This window comes from Macaca thibetana, chromosome 9, assembly GCF_024542745.1.
Source record: "Macaca thibetana thibetana isolate TM-01 chromosome 9, ASM2454274v1, whole genome shotgun sequence".
Classification (NCBI taxonomy): Eukaryota; Metazoa; Chordata; class Mammalia; order Primates; family Cercopithecidae; genus Macaca; species Macaca thibetana.
Window position 1 is genome coordinate 83,970,447 of NC_065586.1, and position 23,035 is coordinate 83,993,481.

The window sequence follows — 23,035 nt, forward strand, 5'->3', positions numbered from 1 at the left end:
TAAGACCTGCTCTCTTGGCAAGTTTCAAGCATACAGTGTAGTATTATGAACTGTAGTTACCAGGTTGTATATTAGATCTACAGAACTTCTTTTATGACTGAAATGTTGTACTCCTTGACCAAAATCTCCTCCCTGTATCGTATCCTGCATCCCCTGACCACCTTTCTACACTCCGTTTCTATGAGTTTGATTTGTTTAGAATCATATGTACGTGAGATCATGCAGTGTTTGTCTTTCTGTGTCTGGCTTACTTTACTCAGCATCATGTCCTCTGGATTCATCCACGCTGTCTCAAATGGAAGAATTTTCTTTGTTTTTTCAGTTAGCTCTGTTGAGTTTAGATAAAGTAGGAAATGGATAGAGAACAAGCATAACATAGATTTCATGGATGAGGTGTTAATTTCAGCCCTGTAATCTTCAATTTCTGTGCTTTTCTCCATCTCCTTTCTTGATTTTTGTTTTTCTTTCTCTTAGTCTCTATTGTTTACTATTCATGATAACTGAAGTTCCCTTTTCCTATGGTTCAGTTTGAGGAGTAACTTGTGCCAGTGATGAGCAGCTGAAATGACTGACATCGGGCCATTGGCCTCTTGGTTGTTAAATATATTGGATTCATTCTCCTGGCCTCTGGACATTACTGGACCTTCTTTTCCTGGGCCCGAGGGACAGCGTTCCCTCTTTTTTCCTGTCTCTCCTCTCTGTAAAAAGGCCCCTCAGGGGCTTTTCCTCTTCCTTTGCTGCTGCTAAGTTCTGAAGTTCCCTGAATTTCCTGTGCAACTGTCTTCTCACCTCCTACTCTTGCTGGGTTAGCTTCTCTCTTCCTGTGAGGGCTTCATCTGTATTGTTTTAAGCCCCAAATCTGTGCCTCTGACCTAGACTTCTCAGCAATGTTTAGTGAGTGGACATCTCGTCTTGGGTATGCCACTGGCCAGTCCAACTCAATAGGTAGAGAATGAACCCATCATTGTTTTCCCCCAAACCAGCTCTATAACTCCAGCCCTCAACCACTCTGCAACCATTAGTGTAAAGGTTGTTAGTTCAGAGGACACAATAGAGGGAATAAATGATGTATTTTGACTTTTCCAACTAGACTCTCACTTTAAAAATGTCATCTTCTCTATAAATACTGATTCAACCCATAATTCTTTTCTCTGCACCTATCTGTGTTATATTATAGAACTGATTTTAGTCTATTGCTATGCTTCATTTATGTTTCTTTCCTTCTAGACCAGGGGTCAGTAAAATTTTTTGGTAAAGGGCCAGAGAGTAAATATTTTAAGTTTTACAGGCCATATGGTCTCTGTTGCAACTACTCAACTCTGCTGTTTTAGTGTGAAATCAGCCATAGACAAAACAAACGAATGAGCGTGGCTGTATTCCAATAAAACTTTATTTACTGAAACAGGCAGTGGGCTAGATCTGGCCCACAAGCCAGGAGTTTACTGACCCCTGGTCTAGACTGTGGACTCCTAGAGAGTTACTTAATAAGAATTTAGAGTTTAGAGAGCCTTTTACCTGCCAGATGATGTCAGAGGTCTGAGAATCTGGAGACAAATGCTCTTCGGTTCCTGACCTCAGGGATCTCCCATGGAGACCAAGCATGTGCTGTGGTTGAGGTGCAGATTAGTCTCCTAGGGCTGTCCTAACAAAGTGTCACAACTGGGCGGCTCTAAATAATAGAAATGTATTCTCTCACAGCTCTGGAGGCTAGATGTCCGAAATCGAGGCGATGTCAGAGTTGGGTCCTTCTGGGTGCTGTGAGGGTGAGTCGGGCCCATGCCTCTCTTCCAGCTTCTGGTGGCTCCTTGACTTTGTAGATGCATCACTCTAATCCTCTACCTACCCCTGGAGTTCTCCATGTGTCGTTCCTTTGTACATGTGTCTCTGTGTCCAAATTTTCTTTTTCTTTCTTTCTTTCTTTTTTTTTTTTTTTGAGATGGAGTCTTGCTCTGTCGCCCAGGCTGGAGTGCAGTGGCACAATCTTGGCTCACTGCAGCCTCTGCTCCCCTGGTTCAAACGATTCTCCTGCCTCAGCCTCTAGAGCAGCTACAGGCGTGTGCCACCATGCCCAGCTAATTTTTGTATCTTTAGTAGAATAGGGTTTCACCATGCTGGTCAGGCTGGTCTCAAACTCCTGACCTCAAGTGATCTGCCAGCCACGGGGCCTCCCAAAGTGCTGGGATTACAGGTGTGTGCCACCACATCTGACTAATTTTTTATTTTTAGTAGAGACGGGGTTTTGCCATGTTGGCCAGGGTGGTCTTGAACTCCTGACTTCAAGTGATTCACCCTCTTCGGCCTCCCAAAGTGCTGGAGTTACAGGTGTGAGCCCGAGCCACTGCACCCGGCCTCCAAGTTTTATTATTTTATCAGGACACTAGTCAGATTAGGGACCACCCTAATGACTTCATTTTAACTTGATTACTTCTGTAATCTGTAAGATTCTGTTTCCAAATAAGGTAACACACAAAGGGTCAGGACTTCACAATATCATCTTTGAGCAACACAATTCAATCCACAATGAGGTGTATGTATTAATATTTACCACTTGTACGCCAAGAGAACTGAGGTGAGGAGGATTCATCCTGCTGAACAATGGGGGAGAAGAAAAGGGAGGGCACAAAAACCAACATAACATTTGGCCTGCATGGATGACTAATATCTTGCTAGACTACAGAAATAGGAAAGGAAATTCCAGTTTGAGCAAACAACTTGAGCAAATGCAGGAGGGCAGGATCATAAGAACAAGAAATGTCTGTTGAATAATTACCCTGGTGCAGCTACAAAATGGTGAGGTTGGTGGAAGGGGCTCAAGCTGATTCCAGAAAGATAAGCTGGGGCGAGACCAAATGTGTGCAGGCTTCAAGAGTTGCTTGCATGATGTTTGTTGACTGAATGAAGTATCAAAGTTGAAAATGGGAACAGTGGTTGTGATAAATTCTCGGCTACGAATTCCCTTTCGTTCAATCTCTGGGGGCTAATTGTTGCAAGTACTTGTCAGCATCTGGACCACTATCCTGTAATCTCTTTCACCTGCACTTGGGTTCGCAGCTCCCTCATAATTTTTGTGCTTCCATATGTGTTAGAAGAATTCAAGGACAGTATAACTGAAGGTCTAGCTCATAAGCAAATGTTCTCTGATGGAAATATGGAATATGTTTGTCTTTTGGTAATAATAGCTAACCTTTGCTGAATGTTTACTCTAAACCATCCACTGTTCTAAGCATCTTCTGTATTAACTCATTTAATCCACATGCTCCTGCATGAGATTCTAGTATCTCCACTTAATATACCAAGTAATTGAGCTTCAGAATGGTGAACTGGCCAACGTAACCCAACTGGTAAATAACTGTTCTCTAACTACTAGACTATATGCCTCCTTCTCCCTTTGGCCTTCCTGTCCCCTCTCTCTTGCCATACTTGTTTTCCCACAGCCCCTCTTGGGTCAGTCAGTTTACTTTGGTTCACCTCCACTCACCCATCAATTAGTGTTTGATGTTCAGATTCTTAACTGTCTCTTACTTCCTGTTTTCCTCCCCTATTCTTATGCTTTGTCCCATTTCTTGGTCTTTCCTTCACTGTCCCTACATTGGCTTATTAGTTCTTCCTACTTCTGGTGTCAGCAATAGATCCAGTTATTTTAAAGGACCTTTCCTTTTGCTTATCCTCATTTCTAAATTCTTACCAACTGCATATAAAAACATAGCCCCAGCTGGGCACAGTGGCTCACGCCTGTAATCCCAGCACTTTGGGAGGCCTAGGCAGGCGGATCACAAGGTCAGGAGTTCAGGACCAGCCTGGCCAGCATGGTGAAACCCCGTCTCTACTAAAAATACAAAAAATTAGCTGGGTATGGTGACATGCGCCTGTAATCCTAGCTACTTGGGAGGCTGAGGCAAAAGAATTGCTTGAATCCTAGAGGCGGAGGTTATAGTGAGCCAAGGTTGTGCCACTGCACTCCAGCCTGGATGACAGAGCAAGACTCCTTTTCCAAAACAACAACAACAACAACATCAAAGAAACAAAACAAAACAAAAACCACATAGCCCCTGCAGACCTCATAGCTAATACAATCCCTGTTTTGGAGAGGTGGCGGATAGTCAATGGGCTGCATAGTCCAACGTAAAAATAAGAAATGTCATCGTAGCCATGTAAGTCTCATTAAAGAGGATTATGGAAATGCTGACAATAATAAATTTGTAGGACACGTAAGAGTGTATAAAATACTGCCGCATCTTGTGCTAGTAGCCTAATTTCTGGATTACTATTTTTCTGACATTTTACACAAGGCTTCATTTTACCTAGTTCAGTATTTAAGATTGAGAATTTTTTCCTAAATGTGTCATTTCTGATTCCATCGAAGGCGTAAGTTTAGAGAAACCTCACGGCTAACCATCCAACAGTAGCTTGCCAGAATAAAGGCCATGACGTTTTGGAATTTTAGAGGAGTGAGTATTGAGACAAATTCTAGGATAGTGGTGAGAGGAGGAGGGGTGGACAATGGGGCCATTTTCAAAATCATTACACCAGATTAAGTTAGATTTTTCCTATAAAGCCTCCCTGAGGTGCCCTTGTGTTTTTTATCTGGCAATTTTCTTGGATAGAAAATAAACAGAGGACTTTTGGCTCCTGTTCACCGCTGTACCTACAGAAAGCGACTTTTTGGAACTTGCAAGCAGCTTATGTGTGCATGAGTGTGCGTGCAGGAATTTTCTGGAGAGGCGTGAGGCACTACTTTAATTCCCATGGATGCTGTTTGTTCCCCGGAACGGAAAATGTTCTATTTTTGGCCACAAGAATATTTCTGAGAAAAAAAAAGTTAAACAAAGCATGGCGACAAGCTCATTCGTGTCGTTGTCTGAGTTTCAAGAAGAGTTTGCTGCGTTTCGGGGAAGAACTTCTTCACGGAGGCAAGGGGTTGGAAGTGATAGGAGAAACTCTTCAACTTGGAATCCTGAGATAGGACTTGGGTGTCTGGGCAGAGGTTGCACAGGTTGGGAGGTCCTGGCTGTGAAGGCCACAGCCTGGCCTTTGATTGCGGGTGGCAGGTTGAAGGGTGCAGAAAAAAAACTCTATTGCATCTGAAAAAGGTAAACACTTGAAGATAAGTATTCTCTGCCCAGCTGCTGAGAATGAACTTATCTTGGGCTACAACCTAATATTTCCCCCAAAGCAAGAAAGCCCTGTTGGCATCCCTGCCTTAGCATTCCCGTTGGCCACAAGCCTTTGTGGGGAAGGACTTCCAGGGGCAGGTTTCCAGCAGCCTCTGATTTCCAGATAACTCAACGGGGCCAGTCACATAGTGAATGAAATCTTTTTGGGCCCTTCCCCCATCAGACGCTTTTCCCAGAAATAGCTTTTTGCTACCATGACCTCTTTTGCTGCTGTTTGATATCCTTGATATGAAAAATGTGAATGGAGACAAGCACCCTATTAACCAGCACCTCTTAGGCAGCATTGCTTGTTGAAGGTATCTTTTCATGGAGGTGAGCCGGCACCGCCCAGGGCATTATGGGAGCATCCTGAAGGTACGGGCCTCATGCTGCAGCCACTGGAGTGGCTGGCAAGAGTGATCACAGACACTGTAAAGCCCTAAGCCCCTGGAAAGGGAGCTTATTAAGGCTTGTGATTAAGGCTTGTGGAGAGGGAGCTGTGTAATTGGATGCCCTGAAGCAAACCTCGAGCAGAATCCTGTGAGGCAGCCTGGGATTTTCTCTCCCCAGTGTGCTGTTGAAACATCCGTGAATTCCAGTTGGTTGTTGTTTTCATCTGCTTCAAGCCTAGCCCTTGGGTACAGATGCTGTCGTGTTTCTGGGTAATGTTTCATTCTTGGTAGGAAGGGCTGTTCCCTTCTCATGAAGTGATTCGATATCTTTGGAGTTACGAAATGAAGTGCTGGTGAGACCTGTTGTTACTTGCTGTTCCTTAGGCAGAGCGTTTCTGAGGAGCCCTGTTCTTGAAAGCAGCACTGAACTGACGCCTTGCAAGCCTGAGAGTTTTCTTCTTGGTTACAGTCTTTTGAAATATGTACTTGGGATTCAGGAACTTGCATTGCAGGGGTTCAGAAATATGTCCACCCTGCATGACCTCCGCTACTTGGAGGCAGCTGGATATCTTGTGCCTTTATCCTCATGCATTCAACAAATATGTATCAGGCGCCTCCTATGTGCCAGGCACTAGGGCAACTACAAGGCAGTCTTGCTGATGGGGAAGACAGACCATATATAAATATCTTCCCATGCTGGAGAGTACTAAGAACAGAGCCAGAGAGAGAATCATGGTAGATATACTTCTGGCAAGGGTGGGCAAGAATGTTCTTTCTGGGGTGTGTGTGTGAAATTTAAGGTAACATCAAAAGAAGCCAGTAATATGAAGAAAGCGGGATGGGGACGACAGAAGAAACAACAAGTGCAAAAGCCCTGAGGTGAGAGACCTACGCCTGCCTGAGGAGCCTAACAGCACGGGTGAAGCCGGAGCACAGAGTGAAGATGAGAAATCCCTGAGATGAGTTTGGAGAAGTAGCCATGGGGCTGGATTGCACAGTGCCCTGTGGACCAAGAGGGATGTGTGAACGTTATCCTAAGAATGTTGGAGGGCCTCTGGAGGGCTTGAAGCAGAGGCTTGACATGATCTTCCTACAGTTTGGAAAGAACACTTGCTGCTGTTTGGAGACTGGATAGGGATGGAGGCAAGAATGGATGCTTTAGAAGGCTCTTGCCGATGTCCAGGCAGGAGCTGACAGTGGTTCAACCTGGGGCTCGAGGGGTGGGGTGGGATGGCAGCGGCTCCTTCCTATCTGTGTTCATTCTGGTCTCCTTCCATGTATTGTCCTTCTCACCATTGTTTTCTAGGGGAAAAGCTGGCCTTCCTTTATAAGAGCTTCACGGTGGGCTGGTACTTTATTTATTTATTTATTTTGAAACAGAGTCTTGCTCTGTCACCCAGGCTGGAGTGTAGTGGTGTAATCTCGGCTCACGGCCACCTCTGCCTTCCAGGTTCCAGCAATTCTTGTGCCCCAGCCTCTCGAGTAGCTGGAATTACAAGCACGCACCACTATGCCAGGCTAATTTTTGTATTTTTAGTAGAGACAGGGTTTCGCCGTGTTGGCCAGGCTGGTCTTGAACTCCTGGTCTCAAGTGATCCACCCACCTCGGCCTCCCAAGGTGCTGGGATTGAAGACATGAGCCACCATGCCCCACCAGGACTGGTACTTTAGTCTCTTCCAAAGCTCTTTAAGTAAATTGATCCATTTGATTATCTCAGTAACCCTGTGAGGGATACAGTGAGCTTAGGATATTGTCCTTCTGTGACAGATAAGCACAAGGGAGGTCCTTGAGGTTATAGAGAGTTCCTAGCAGAGCCAGCTTCCTGCACACCCAGCCTAGGCCTCTCTGCTACTCCATGGGACCTACCCTGTTGACCTTTTGGTTTTGTACTGTCACTGTGGATTATGAGTTTTATTAAAAAAATTATTAAAAAGGTAAAATCTGATTTAGGTAAATGCAAAAGAAGCACTTAAAAAAATTGTTTTTTTTGAGCCAGAGCCTCTTTCTGTCACCTGGACTGGAGTGCAATGGTGTGATCATGGCTCACTGCAGCCTTGACCTCCTGGGCTCCAGTGATCCTCCCATCTCAGCCTCCCAAGTAGCTAGGACTACAAGCCTGTGCCACCAAAAATTTTATTTAATTCATTAATTAATGAGGGAACCAGTAAGATGGTGTACCCTGTTCAAAGACTAAGAAGTAAGGATATTTATAGGCAATTTAATAAAAAAAATTATTAGGATAAGATTGCTGGGTTAGATATAAACTGGTTAATGCCCAACAAGCCACAAATCTTTGAGGTTATATGTTGCAGCAGACAGAAATGGTCAGTGTTTCTACTGGACAAAAATGTACAAGATAATAGAGAACTTCACTAAGTCAGAGACCTTTAGTCACTGGGAAGCAATGATATGAACTAAGTATATTCTCCTAGAAAATTCTTTGGAGGACTTGGAAAGGTGTGTCACTCACCACTTTTGCCTTATTTCCAAGTTTTAGCTAATTTTTATGACACTGTTTCTCAGAGCAGCGATTCCCTTGGTATAATGCCTTTAAGATGATGTTTATGGAAAACCTGGGGACTGAGGTCAAAGACTAATAAGGAATGGATACGTTAAAATACAACCCAAACTCCCCCAGAATGAGTTGGGACTCAGTCATTTATCAGACATCTATTGAGTCCTGTTCATGGGTTTGCAGAGCCCTGTGCTAGGCTGTGGGAGCACAAAGCTTAATACAAAACAGTTCCTGCCCTATGGACCTCATAGTCTAGACAGGGAGACAGACACGTAAATGGACACATTCCAATTCATTGTGATAAAAGCCAAGCAGAGATGTGGGGATTGTGTGGGCGCTGGAAAAGAGAGCACTGCCCTCACGCTGAGCGAGCTAGGGGCAATTCACAGAGAATATTTGGTTTGAGGGATGGGCAAAGGGTTGCCAAGTTGAGAAGGGGTGTCACAGGGAGGGCCGTTTACACGGGATGTCAGTGACCACCCTGAGAAGTAGCATGGATGTGAGTAAAGAGATTTACCTTTTTGGTATGGCGGATTTTACAATTTCTCCTCAATTCTCACAGCTAGTCTTAGAACGCTAAGATTCTGGGGGGTGAGGAGGGAATGGGAGTGGAAGAAGGAAGGAGAAGTTGGAGTCTCTTGGGCAAGCTTGCAAAATTTTCTTCAAATATTAGGTCAAATTCTCTATAAAAACCCTATTTAAAACTTTTTGAAAGACTTTGAAGTCCCAAAGAAGCAGGAAGTTAATTAGAGTGGCTTTGATATCTTAGGGTATGTTTTAACAGCTGCTTAAGACAGTTTAAACAATAAGAACTTATGTGGTTTGGGATGCGTCTGTGATAGTCAGCCCTGGCCAGAGTGAAATATCACTGCATCTGAGAGCTAACAGCAGTTGGCTTTAATTTTAGAAAGAGTTCAAGCCAAAAAGTTCTCTAAAACCCAAGAGAGGAACTTCTAAAGAGGAAGATTGCTCTTGAAGAATGTGTTTGGGGGTCAAAGATGAATTGAGTAGGGAACAAATGATCTTAACTTTGTCCTGGCAGGAGCATGGAACATGCCCATTTCTGAGCAATTCTCTTAAGTTGTATTTAACCAGGGATATTTGTTGGCAGCCGCCATTTGCAAAGGGGTCCAAATGAGATGAGGTGAATCAATATCTATAAGGAATGCTTGAATAACATAAAGGGTGTCCAACCAATTTACATTTCCTGGGAATTGTCATTGTGTTTGAAGTAATTTGTTTCCCTCCTCAATACCCTCAGCCTTCTTCAATATTTAAGACTTTTTCGACACACCGTTTCTTAGCCCCTTCCCTTGGTTAGATCTCCTCTATACTGGAGAAGAACATGTTGAGAAATTCTGTGATGAACAGTAAGGATCTGCCTGGGGAGCGGGATTTCAAGAGACGATGCGAAGGCTTGCTCTGGTAGCGCTATGTTGCTGCTGCTGCTAGGATGCTGACGATGGCCACGACATGGTGGTGGTAGTAGGTAGTGACGATAATGATGATAATAATGTTAGTTAACATTTGAGGTTATTGTTTATATGATAGGCACTGTGCTGAGCATTTTATACTCATTCTCATGTGGTAGGTATATTACCCCCATTTTATAGGTGCGGAAACTGAGGTTCAGAGAGTGCCAGTGACTTGTCCATGCATCATTCTGTCCATTATATATTTGGCTTCCATTGAGTTTCCTACTTCTCCACAATGTATACAATAGTATATTGCAGCCTCTACCCTCATATGCAAAAATTGACTAAAAACATTAAAGTAGTTAATAATAATACCACATGTTCTCACTTATACATAGGAGCTGAACATTGGGTACTCATGAACATAAAGATGGCAGCAATAGGCACTGGGGACTACTAGAGGAAGGAGGACAAGGATTGAAAACTATTGTACACTATGCTCACTAACTGGGTGACAGGATCATCTGTACCCCAAACCTCAACATCATGCAATGTACCCATGTAACAAACCTGTCCATGTACCTTCTGAATGAATCTAAAGTAAAAGTTGAAATTATGTTTTTATAGAAGTGGATGTAGGCAGGTACTTTTGGTAATGGGCCAACGACTGGCTGATGGATGACTATATTATTCCATTCAAGACAAATCTATTTTCCAAAAATACTTCCTTGGGAATGTTATGCCAATCTTCCAAGGATTTCCCATTTTCCACAAAATAAACATGAAATTCTTCTGCCTGGACCATGCGTCCTGGCCACTCTGGTGGGACATGAGTGTGGGGCCTAATTGAGTCCTTGCTTGCTACTGCAATTGGGGAGTGTCTTGTGAAGGCTACTGTTTGTTTCTTTAAAAAGTGCCATCAGCACATCTTTTCTGAAGAAAAGCTTGGGTTTGTTAATGAAATGAAAAGAAAACTACACAAGACCACATTTTGGCAGCACACACACTCATGCTGAATGGGCTGAGAAAAGGTTGGCATGGGTCCTTCTACAAAGGTAATTGACTGTTTTTAAAGGTCTATCTTTGGTAGTAGCTGCATGAAGAACTTTAAAGTAGTTAGCTTTGTGAGTAGGGTGCATTTGTAAATGGAGAAATTCATAAAATGTCCATGCATAGACAATTCTCTCCCACAATTAGTGAAGTTTTCTTGGTAAACTGTTGATCTCAAACAACTTTTTTTCCCCCCAATTCCTTCCTTCTTTCTCTCTCCTCTCTTCTCGTTTCCTCTCCTCTCCTCTCTTTTCTTTCTCTTTCCCTTTCCCTTTCTCTTCCCCTTTCCTTTTCCTTTTCCTTTTTCTGTTCTTTTCTCTTTTTTTTCCTCCTCTATAGACAGTTACAAAGCAAGTGAATGGGTTGCTCAAGTTCAGTGAGGGAAAAGGTATAAAAGATGCATAAGTAAAGTTTATATAGAAAACATAAAGGGAGTCATCCTTTCTTAAAGGAGTAACACTTCCCATATAAAAGAGAGGGCTATGACGAGGTGTTCTCCAGCTCAATGTCTGCCATAAACCAGGGGCAGGAGGTACAAAAATGAGGGAGGTTCTTATTTTGGCAGCTTCTCTTTTGTCCTGTACTTACTGGAGTTTTGCATATTTCTCAGGAAGCCTTCTGTGTTCACTGTGTGGGGGATGTTCTTTGAGGTCCCTGTCTCCTCTGATTTTACATAGTATGGTAGGTTCTGGTTTTTTCTTTGTCTAATTTACTGGGAGAGGCTTTTCTCCTGACCTTTGATGCAAAAATTTGGGTGGAAAAGTTTGTCTAAAGTCTACATGTTATCTCTGGAAAACAGAGCTTGGTTCCTTTTTCCTTTTGGCTTTAAATTTGGTTTTATCTTGCTTTTATTGGTCCTTGAACTTCTAATAACCTATAGATAGATGATATTGATAGTATGACATCACTTCATCAAAAGCAGCCTTCCATGCACTGCAGTAAGCCCTCTGGAATTCATAACTGATCCTATGTTTCTTGCTTGAGAGATTACATCAGCAATGACATGTTAGCAATCAGCTAGAGGGATGACTTGGGTAGGGACTACTGCTGTTGCTTGGGAAAGCTAAAAGGAATGGTCTCTTGAGTGTGCAAATGGATGCATTTCATTATTACCATCTTATTTAAGAATTCTGGTGTTTCCAGATTTTCAACAGGTATTAATCTTTGAGGGTGTGAGAAATCAAAACTTCTGGGAATTCTTAGGAATTCCTCAAATCCTAAGTTATTCTTAAAATATTTCAACATTCTTTGTATTCATTTCTTATTATGATGGACATCTAAGAAAAATGTATTTAATAAGTTAGAAACATTAATTTTAGTAGTACATGTTGAGTATCCCTTATTTGAAATGCTTGGGACCAGAAGTGTTTTGGATTTTGATTTTTTTCAGATTTTGGAATGTTTGCATTATGCTTACTGGCTGAGCATCTCAAATCCAAAAATCTGAAAGCCAAAATGCTCCAGTGAGCATTTTCTTTGAGTGTCACATAGATGCTTAAGTAGTTTCAGATTTTGGAGCATTTCAGAATTTGGATTTTCGGATTTGAGATGCTCATCGTGTAGTTACAAAGAACTTTAGCCTATAGTAAATATTCAAATGCTTGAAAATGCCAGCAAACATTATTCGGTAGCACTTGAAATTGAAATCACCAGTTTAAGGGCTTATTTTGTTGGCAAAAATTTTTATTCTTTGGAACACCACTCATAGGATTTTTTAAAAGTATATATGCATATAAATTTATTAATATCTTTCCCCAAAATGACTCACCATTGTCAACAAACACAATCACAAAGACATCCTTACAACATGGCCACAGCTGCAGGCGAGGTTGGTTAGGTTAGGGTGACTTTCCTCCCGTGTGTGCTGTACCAGTTCCTGGAAATGTCAACCTTAGCCTTCAGCTACAGGCTTTCATCTTGCTCCAATGTTAGTGGATTCCTTCAAATACATGTCTTTGTGTTGACTGTGAAGCTTTAATTCTTGTAGTAGAATTATAATACTTTTTCCTGTTTTCCTGATTTCTTAATTGACTTTTCTTGGGAGTTTTGATTCTGAAAAAGATACGTTTCCAGATACATACTGGGGAAGAATTCTCTCATGGAAACATTAAAGTATTTAAGTTAGCTTCTATATTCTGTCCATTTCAATATTACATATCCAGTTTTGGATAGGATCACTCTTTCTGGGAGTAACTCAGGACACCACTGTTCAAAATGAGAGGACTCACTAAAGAAAGTTTCCACCAGCTGATCATGGACATCTACCACTGCCATTATTTGATAGTGTTTGCGAGGTCTTCCTCCAGCAAAGAGCTACTTTAAAAATGTAAAAGCGGCCAGGCACAATGGCTCACTCCTGTAATCCCAGCACTTTGGGAAGCCAAAGTGGGTAGATCACGAGGTCAGGAGTTTGAGACCTGCTTGACCAACATGGTGAAAACCTGTCTCTACTAAAAATACAAAAATTAGCCAGGTGTGCTGGCGTGCACTTATAATCCCAGCTACTCAGGAGGCTGAGGCAGGAGAATCGCTTGAACCCAAGAGGTGGAGGTTGCAGTGAGCCGAGACTGAGCCATTGCACTCCAGCCTGGGTGACAGGGCGAGACTCTGTCTCAAAGAAAAAAAAAAAAAGTGAAAGCTGGATCACAGCAAGCAGGGAAAATTCATACCTGGAATGGTTTAGAAGAAAGTATTAATCTGAGAGGCCTCTGGGTCTTTGATGAAAATGACTGCATTGGGCCGTGTTGGTTACCTCATTTTATTATGGAGAACAGAATAACTGTCAACAGTAAGAGTATCAGATAACCTGAATTAAATTCCTGACACTAGTTGTGAGACACTGAGCAAGTGGCTTAACTTCTCTAGACCTCAGTTTTCTTGTCTGTATGGCCCTCGTAGAGTAGGTGTGGGGATTAAATGAGGTCATGTGCCAAGGCACGTGATAACGATGTACTAAGAAGAACCTGCTGTTTTATTCTAGAAAATGACACATGAGATTACGGAGAGTGCATCTGACCAGCACTTTTTTTCATTATTCAGAGCTCTAAATGTTACTGGTAGTACTCACAGCTACATGGCATGCAGAGCCTGGCCATCTGACCTGGCACCGTACATTTCTAAAAGGGTGTTGCCATGCTCAGGCTGAAGCCCTCAAACCAAATACAAACAATGGTGCCAGGAAAGGACCGTATGTTTGGTGACTTCTCATCTTGACACATCACAGGACTACTAGAGGCAGCTTTGGATTTAAGCGTTGTCAGGAACGCATAGACGGAATAGACTGAATAGATGAATGGCGAGACAGCCTTAAGACCAGCTGCAGGGCAGTGTGGCCTCCCCTATGCCAGGGCAGCCTTTGAGGTGTTCTACTCTTGTTCCTCTCCACATTTTCAGCTGTAAGTGCAGGTTTTGTAAAAGAAAGAGTTGAGAAGAGTTTGTCTTCAGAATCTATCTCAAAGAGATGGAGGACATTTCAGTTACAGTCACATAACCTGAAGTCAGAGTCCCTTGGCTGCTCTGGTTCTCGGGCAGCCAGTAAAGAGATTGCATTGGTTTACTGTAGAAAGGTTTAAATTAAGAGTACAAGTGCAAACTTTATTACACGTAGGTTTAAAACTACTTTCTTCTCCTACTGGCTGTGTGATTTCAGATGAGTTAGTTATTATCTCTCAGGTTCTGTTTCCTTGGTTTAAAAAATGGGATTAATAATTGTACCAATCTCACAAAGGTATCTTGAGGGTTCAATAGAATAATCTATGTAAAAAGCTCTTAAAAGATTAAGAGTTTCAGTTTTAGAAGGTATAAAGAGTTATGAAGACGGGTGGTGGTGATGGTTATATAACATTGTGAATACACTTAACACCATTGAACTGTTCACTTAAAAATGGCTAAAATGGTAAATTTTATGTTATATGTATTTTACCACAATAAAAAACTTGGAAGGAAAAAAGCTTTCAACAGAGATCCTAGAACACAGCGAACACTCAAAAAAAAAAATGAACTATTTTTATTATTACAGTTGAGTCAAGGAGGTGTACCAATACTCCTCAGCATGCTTTAATGTGGCATCCTTTGGAACATCGAAAGTGATTTTCTCATAAAAATCTGGTAAAGAAGGGAATGAGGCAAGTTTAGTCATCCTTGGGGACTAAATTGTCTATCATCCATGCCTGTATTTGCACAACGTGGTGTTCTTGGATGTGAACAGCATGGGGGTGGGTGGGTAAAAAGAAGGGAGGGATTGCTATGGGAGAGGGAGAGACCCCCTGTGTTAGGTGATTAGATATGGAAGAGGTAGGTCACGAGACTCCTCTCAACACCACTAGAGGTTGACAACTGGGAAATCTTTAGCCTTTTCCTGTCGGTTGTTTAACTTATTCCAACCCATTTAACTTATTTGAATCCTGGCCTTGTTAAATCACAAGATTATTTTTAGAGGCTCTTGAGTAGTCTTTATGAATAAGGCTTTTAAATAGCACCCCAGTCCACCACTCGTCATGCTTTGATGGCAGGAACAGTCTTTGCAAAGATCAGGTTTATCTAGTCTTTGCAAGGACCAGTGATAAGACTTCAGAAGATGCAAATATCACGTTTCACTAGGACCAAGCAGAAAATTATTCTTCAGTGTTGCTCTGAGCAAAGACTGGCAAAGATGGATATTTTGGAAACACTTCTGATTTTCTGATCCATCCTTTTATTTCTGATTCCTTAGTTATTAAAATGAAATAAAAAAGTATGAAACCAGAAGCTTCCAGGGCCTCTTTCTCAGTCCACACCACTCATACTGCTGGGCTACTCCCACCCCACTTATAAAGCACGCACCATCAGCAGTCTCTGACTATACACAGCTCTCAGAATGTCTTCTCAGACCGTGTCCCTATTCCCCAAATGGAGGGATGGATTCCCAGCACCTATGTATACTGTGTGACTTCCCCCTTCCTGGAATGATTTCTGATTCGGTGCTTATATGATAACAGTCAACATCATAGTAATAAAGTAGCTGTCTTCAGTGCCTTCTATGTGTCAGGCACTTGTATCACTAGATATAATATAATGATATATCACTAGATTTAATATAATGAAATAATATATCACTAGATATATTGGATTATTTCATTTAATCCTCAAAACTGGTTAAGTATCTCCAGTTTACAGATGAGGATATTGAGTTTTGGAGAAGATCAATAATTTGCAATGAATGGAATTGGAATTTAAACCTAGATCTGTTTGACTCAGGCTTTAGTCTTTAACTGCTAAACAGTGGGTAAGTGGACCTGGGCATAGCAGCAATCCCTCATTTTGGAGGATCAGAGCTACATATCAATGTGTATGGCTTAGGATTGTCTCTTCTTGACACCAGCCACGCCCTGCCATTTGACATAGAGTACACGTCTCTCTCGGCTTTCTTCCTAACAGATGTTATCTCCATACTTTTGCCCCCAGGTGTGTACTACTGGCAGCTCTTGCCTTGAGCTTATGATATACACTTGTTGGCTGACATTTCAGTCTTCTGGTAATTAGCTAAGAACTTGACCCTGGAGTCAGATTCAAACTACAGCCCTTCTACTTGCTAGATCTGTGGCCCTGAAAAAGTTGTTTAATCTCTCTCAATTTTCACAACTGTAAAATGGAAATAGTAGCAGCATGTAATTCGTGGGACTACTGTGAAGATATGAGGTAAAGGCTCAGAATAGCAAATGGTTTATGGTAGCTGCTTAATCCAATTATTCAAACTTGGGAGAGTTCACTGAATGTCAACTATAGCTAAAAACATGCTAAGAATTTACGTACTGTCCACTACAATCTTCAATTCCTTGACTTTGGTGTGATTCTTTTTTAATTTTTATTTTTTGAGACAGGGTCTCACTCTGTTGTCCAGGCTGGAGTGCAGTGGTGTGATCACGGCTCACTGCAACCCTGACCTCTCAGACTCAAGAGATCCTCTCACCTCAGCCTCCCAAGCAGCTAGGATTACAGGTGCATGCCACCACACTTGGCTAATTTTTGAAATTTTTTCTAGAGATGGGGTCTCCCTATGCTGCCCAGGCTAGTCCCAAACTCCTGGGCTCAAGGGATCCTCCTACCTTGGCCTCCCAAAGTGCTGGGATTAAAGGCATGAGCCACCATGCCTGGCCTGATTTGATTCTTTAACAAATACTTATTGAGTGCTTACTACATGCTGCATACCGTACATACGGACTTCATGGATACAGAGAAGAATAAAACCCCGGTTGTCCCTGCTCTCAGGAAATGTGCTGTGTCGTGGGGTAGACAGTCCTGTTAGGAGATACATTTAACTCAATGTGCTGAGAGTGCAGGGCTCATTAGGAGCCTGGAGGAGGGTACATGGATTAACCTGGCTATTCGAGGAAGGAAGAGCAAAGAGTTAGCTACATGTGGAAAGGTGGGAAAGGATTTCTATGCAAAGAGAACATATACTAAATATATAAAGGTGGGAAGCGACCATGTGGTGAGAGGACCTATGAATGGTTTCCTGATGTTGGAATATGCATTTTACACTAGGCAATGAGGCTGGAGACAAATGTGGGCATGTGGAGCTTGGGCTTTATTCTGCAGGACATTGGGTGGCCACTAAAAGGATTTTAGTGGGGGAAATTACAGTATAGAGTGAGGGTGCAAGGTGGTTGGAGGTCAAGATTGGAGCAGCGAGAGCAGGCAAGAGGCTTTTGACAGAAAGAATGGCACAAACCAGAGCAGCCAAGGTAGGAATGAGTGAAAAGAATGAGTGGAGAAATATTTAGGAGGTGAGACTGCAGGACCCATAATTGATTGGATTTGTGGGAGTGGGAAGGAAGGGAGTCTTTGATGATTACCTTTTGCTGTTGTAGATTCTGAGTTAATGCACCCCTTCCCTGGGAGTTTTCATTTTAGAGGATGCTTTTTATTCTATCTTTTCAGAAGGATCAGTTAGACAATTAGTTGCATAGGCTCCTAATGTTCAGTAGAGAAGCTACCTGAGGAGTTGGAGTCAGTTCTAAGCAGTCAACTTAAAAGGCAGTGGAGATATTATAGCATTTAGTGTCTCTGTGTCTCAGTTTTCTAATCAGTAAAATCAGTGCTCGCTCCATTGGATCCATGTGAGGACTAAATGAAACAAAGCTTTTATAACAGTTTCTCCTGTAGAGCAAACCCTCAAAATAGGTGAGTTACAGTTAGTATTATGGTTTTTACTGTCATTCATTTTATAGCACAGCCTCATGAATCTGATTACCTGGGTTCAAACCCAAGCTCTGGGTGAAACGGAAAAAAGTTATCTAATGTCATTAAGCCTCAGTTTCTCATCTGTAAAATGGGGAAATAATAGACAGTGATTAAAAAAAAAGGGCCTCTTGCAGAGGCTTGTGTGTAGATAGGATGAAGGAATGCACATCAAACATGAAGCTCAGATCCTGGCTCACAGTAAGAAGTCGGGAAATGTAAGCTACGGCTCTATTCCTTGTTGTGTGCTAGGCACTTTTTTGTGTGACATACAATTTCATTTTCCCTGCATCCAATAGAGTAGGTTATATGATCCCCATTTTACAGATGAGGAGATTGAAGCAAGGGGAGGTTAAGCAACTTGTTCAAGGTCCACAGCCATAGATGAGCTGGTGTAAGTTGTTCCATTTAGAATGACTTGATATTTTTAGAATCTTTAGGAAAGTTCCTGTAGGCCCATAGGAAAAGGAGTTTATAGTTCCACCTAGTTCACGACTATATTAATTTCTATCAGAAGGGAATTAGAATGATCATCAAAAGTTAGAGTTGGAAGTAACTTTACTGAATATTTGGAAAAATGAATTGCAACCTCATGTCTCCTGGTGTGTAGTTTAAAACAAAACAAATGAAAGCAACAACAACAACAACAACAAAAGTCCAATATACTACCAAACTTCTGCCAAAACCCAACATGGAAAACAGGTAATGTGGATCTATGCTGGCGGGAGGACAGGCAGGACAGTTCGAGCCCTTTCCCTTACCTGTTCTGAAAGGGCATCACAAAGCCCCAAGGAACACTTTAAAAATCACAGATCAGAAAAATCCATGTTTGACTGATGAGGAAACTGAGGGTAGAGGAATAAAGTGACTTTCCAATGTCACACACCAGGGACTCATTGGAGTGAGGGTTAGCAATTCATCTGTTTTGGTTGCCCCAGCTCTGCAGTCACTGGTGTTGCCACCCCTTCCATGTGCTATGCTGAGTCCTGAAGAAGGATGCTCCCTTTTGGACAAAAGCCTGTATTAATGTTCATAGTACTAATACTTAATCTTTTAATTATTTTTTTGTGCTTTTAAAATTTTCTATGATAAATATGTATTGCTTCTATAATCAGAAGAGATAACTTTTAATTTTTAATTAATTAATTTTTTTAAGAGATAGAGTCTTGCTCTGTCCTCCAGGTTGGAGTGTAGTGGTGTAATCAGAGCTCACGGCATCCTCCAACTCCTGGGCTCCAGCAATCCTCCCACCTTAGTCTACCGAGTAGCTAGGACTACAGGTGCACACCACCTCACCCAGCTAATATTTTATTTTATTATATGTTTTAGGGATGGGGTCTCCCTATGTTGCCCAGGCTGATCTCTTACTCCTGGCCTCAAATGCTCATCCAGCCTCAGCCTCCCAAAGTGATTTCTCTGAGTGCTTGTTGTGATGACTTTGGGTTGGGTCTGGAGGCTGCTCCAAAGAGTTATGATGTTGTTCTGTGATGGCATGTTTGCTCTTTATTTGTTTATTTTTGATACTGCCCAAAGTAAGGCCCAGCATTAGAGACCTCCCCTCATCTGTCCCTAGTCTACCCTTCTAATATCATCTCTTAAGACTCTAGTCAAAAATGGCTAATTGACTGTCAACCACACCAAGCCAACTGGTGCTAATTCCTGCCTTTCAGCTTTTCCCATATAGTTCCATCTGTCTAAGAAAACCTTTCCCCACAATCTCTGCTATTGAAGTACTGATATTGCCTTTCAGAGGCCCATTGCCACCCATTTCACTCATTCACTGATTTATTAATCCATCAACAAATATTTATTAAGGGCCTCCATCTGCTAGGCACTGACTGTTCTATACCCTTGGATAAGAATGGTGAATAGAATAGTCATGATCTCTTCAATTATGCAGGTGAATCTTCAGTGAGAGCCTGATAGTAAGCAAGTAAACATATGAGTTCACACATCCATCTATCCATCCAATTGCAAAATGTGGTAAGTGTGATGAAAGAGGCCCTATTTCAGGATGGGTGGTCAGAGAAGGCCTCTCAGGAGAAGTGCCCTTTGAGCTGACACTTGAAGTATATAAGGGGAGGACTGTGGGAATGATGAGGGAAGAGTTTTTTAGGCAGAGGAGGTCCTCAGCTAGAAGAGTTGGAGGAACTGAAGGAAGCTCAGCGAGGCTGGAGCAGAGTGGATGACTAATGACCACCCAATGTGCTAAATGTTTCACTGATACATTTTGTATATTATTTGTCTCCCTCTGCTAGAGTGCAAACTTCAGGAAGGAAGGTATTTTTGTCTAATTTATTTACTACTTTATCCTCAGTGTCTAAAACAGTGCTTTGAATGTAGTGGCACTCAGTAAATATGTTTGAGTGAATGAATGCATGCATGAATGAATAAGAGTGTGATGAAAGAAAACTAGAGAAGTAGGCAGGGATGACATCATACAGGGCCTACGGGTTATGATAAATGCTTGGATTTTATTTTCATGAAGTGGCAAGTAATAGAAATTTTAACAGAAGAATTACATGATCTAAGATAGCCTTTAAATATCAGTCTCCACCTGACTTTCAGGTGGAAAAGGGTTGGAGGTTGGCAGTTGAAGAAGCAAGTTAAAAGTCTATTGCAGTAACTTGGCAGGAGGCATCATGGTACTGTTGGCAGTGTGGATGGAGAGGAAGAGATGAATTCGTGATAGTTTTTGGAGGACAATAGCAGGATTTGCTGATGGATTTTGCGGTTGACATTGCAGATTGATTTCCTAATGTCCATTCTCCCCTTCTTCCTTATTAATATAATGTTATAGAATATAAATGATGTAACATTTATAATGGAAGTGTTGTTTGGGGTAAGAGTGTGCCTAACTGAAAAGAAAATTCTGTATTTTCCAGCTTCCCTTGCAACTAAGGGTAATCATGTGATGTAGTTCTGACCAATGAGATGTAAGAGGGAATTGCTGCATAGGGGATTCTGGAAAAGCTCTTTAAAAGGAAGTGGATTTAACTGCCAAACAAATTTTTTCCCTTTGCTCTTCCTCTTCTTCTTGCTTGAATTGCAGATGCCGTTTGGAGTAGCTACTTTGAGGACAAGAGACAAAAAGCCTGAGGAGAAAGTCACCATGAAGGAAACAGAAAGATTAAAGAGTGAGCATGATCTTTGATCCAGAGCCCCCATCTCACCCTGGACTGCCTTCTTTTGGAATTCCCTTGTGGAAAAAAAAAAACAAACAAACTCTTATTTGGTTAAATCATTGCAAGTTAAATTTAGCTTATATATCACCACACTTATTTCCAACTGATTCAGATTGGATGTGGGAGCAGCAAGATAGGATAATTCTATTTTTTCCCCCTTTCTTCAAACAACTGTTCAAATAGAAGACTGGGTGAGGAACAGATTTTAAATGGAGGTTGTGTGTGTCAGTATGTATATGTTTGTGTCTCTGTGTGTGTGTGTGTGTGTGTGTGTGTGTAAGAGAGAGAGAGAGAGAGAGAGAGAGAAGATGAAACCCAAGACTTCCATTTTGGATAGTTTAAGCTTGAGATGTCTGTTAGACATCCACATTGTAATGTTAACCAAACAGTTGGTTTTGTGACCTTGTCTTTCAGAGAAGAGTCTGGAATAAAGATAGAAATCTGGCAGTTGTCAGCATAGAGATGGTATTTAAAGTCATATAAATGGCTGAGATTTCCCAGAGCAGGAGAGTGCATAGATGGAAGAGCAAAAGCTCCATGGCTAAACCCTGAACATGTCAGCATTTAGAGGTGAGGAGAGGAAGAGTCGCTGTAAAAGAAGAAGGAATAGCCTGTGGGGATTACCAGGAGGGCAAAGTGATGTCAAGACAGTGGGTTTCCTGGACCCACCTCGTTTTTGCATGGCACACTCACGTTGTGCAGCACCCATTGGACACTTTTTACATCCTGCACTGGATATTACTTCTCTTCTTGTGTGTAGGCTGCTTTCCCTCTTGTTGAGATTTCAGGTCTCCAGGGACTGGGGTCATGTCTGTCCTTTGTAGTTCCCCAAACCAGGCACAGTACTTCACCTTGAGGCGATGCTCACTAATGCTTGGCAGTGGTAATCTGTGCCTGCTGGGGGCAGGGAGAAAAAAGAGGGTGTTTAGAAACAGAAAGCTAGTTTGGAAAATGAAAAAATTGGAAAGTATGCTCAATCCTAGGTTGAAAGGCTCCTTAAGCAGTAGAATGAGATACATTATCTGACTAGAGAGAAGGGTTTTTAAGAATTTTGAGAGCTTAAGTTGGCTATAGGTAATAGGGCCTAGGAAAAATCAGAAAGATGAAAGAAGAGATGGTGCAGAATCCAAAAATTTCATGGTGTCAGGGTTCAGGTGCAGAGAGTAGCTTTCACCAGAAACACTAAGGGCTTATATTAGACGTTGAGCAGGAAAGGACGGCATGTTCCCAGGGCTGGGATGAGCTCATGATGGCTGCTGAGGTGAAATAAAGAGGAAGGAACAATAAAACCAAGAATACATGCTGACCCACAGTTATGGCATAGGCTTATTCTCGAGATTTCCTGCAGTGGTCTTTGGCACAAAGTGCTGATGTCCTATGATGGAGGCCTAGGTTGTGGGAGGGAAGTGAAGCCCTGGGCTAGAAGGCCAAACTCCAAATCATTCACTTATTCACACATTCATTCATATTTGGTATGCAATTACTATAAGCAAGTCCTGAGGATACGGTGTAAAAGGCAAAACATATACCTGATTTCATGGAACTCATATTCTAGGGGTGGTTTGTGTATATATGAGAACAATAACTAGAAAAAAATAATGAACAAGGTAATTTCATGTAGTGATAAGAACTATGAAGAAAATCAGACATGACGATTTTCAGCTAGAGCTACCCAAAGCATGATCTTTGAGTCAACAACATCATATGAGCAATGAGTTTGTTAAAAACGCAGAATCTCAGAAGACGGCCCAGACCTGCTGGCTCAGAATCAGCATTGTAACAGGATCCCCTTGTCATTTCTTTGCATGCTAATGTTTGAGAAGCACAGGGCTAGACAGTGGGAAATGAAAGGTTTCTCTGCCTAGGCGACATCTGAGCTGAGACTTGAGTGAAGAAAAGTTGTCCATGTAAAGATCTGGGAGCAGGCCCGGCGCGGTGGCTCAAGCCTGTAATCCCAGCACTTTGGGAGGCTGAGAAGGGCGGATCACGAGGTCAGGAGATCGAGACCATCCTGGCTAACACGGTGAAACCCCGTCTCTACTAAAAAAAAAAAAAAATACAAAAAGCTAGCCGGGCGAGGTGGCGGGCGCTTGTAGTCCCAGCTAC

The 23,035-nt window shown here is 42.1% G+C and overlaps 1 long non-coding RNA gene across 1 annotated transcript; it reads left to right on the plus strand.

The window, feature by feature from the left end:
* The first annotated feature begins 1,545 nt into the window (after positions 1-1,545).
* Positions 1,546-21,073, plus strand: LOC126963146 (uncharacterized). Its single transcript, XR_007728963.1, has 3 exons — positions 1,546-1,616; positions 1,699-1,763; positions 20,797-21,073. It is a non-coding gene; the product is annotated as an uncharacterized LOC126963146 (long non-coding RNA).
* Positions 21,074-23,035: the final 1,962 nt, after the last annotated feature.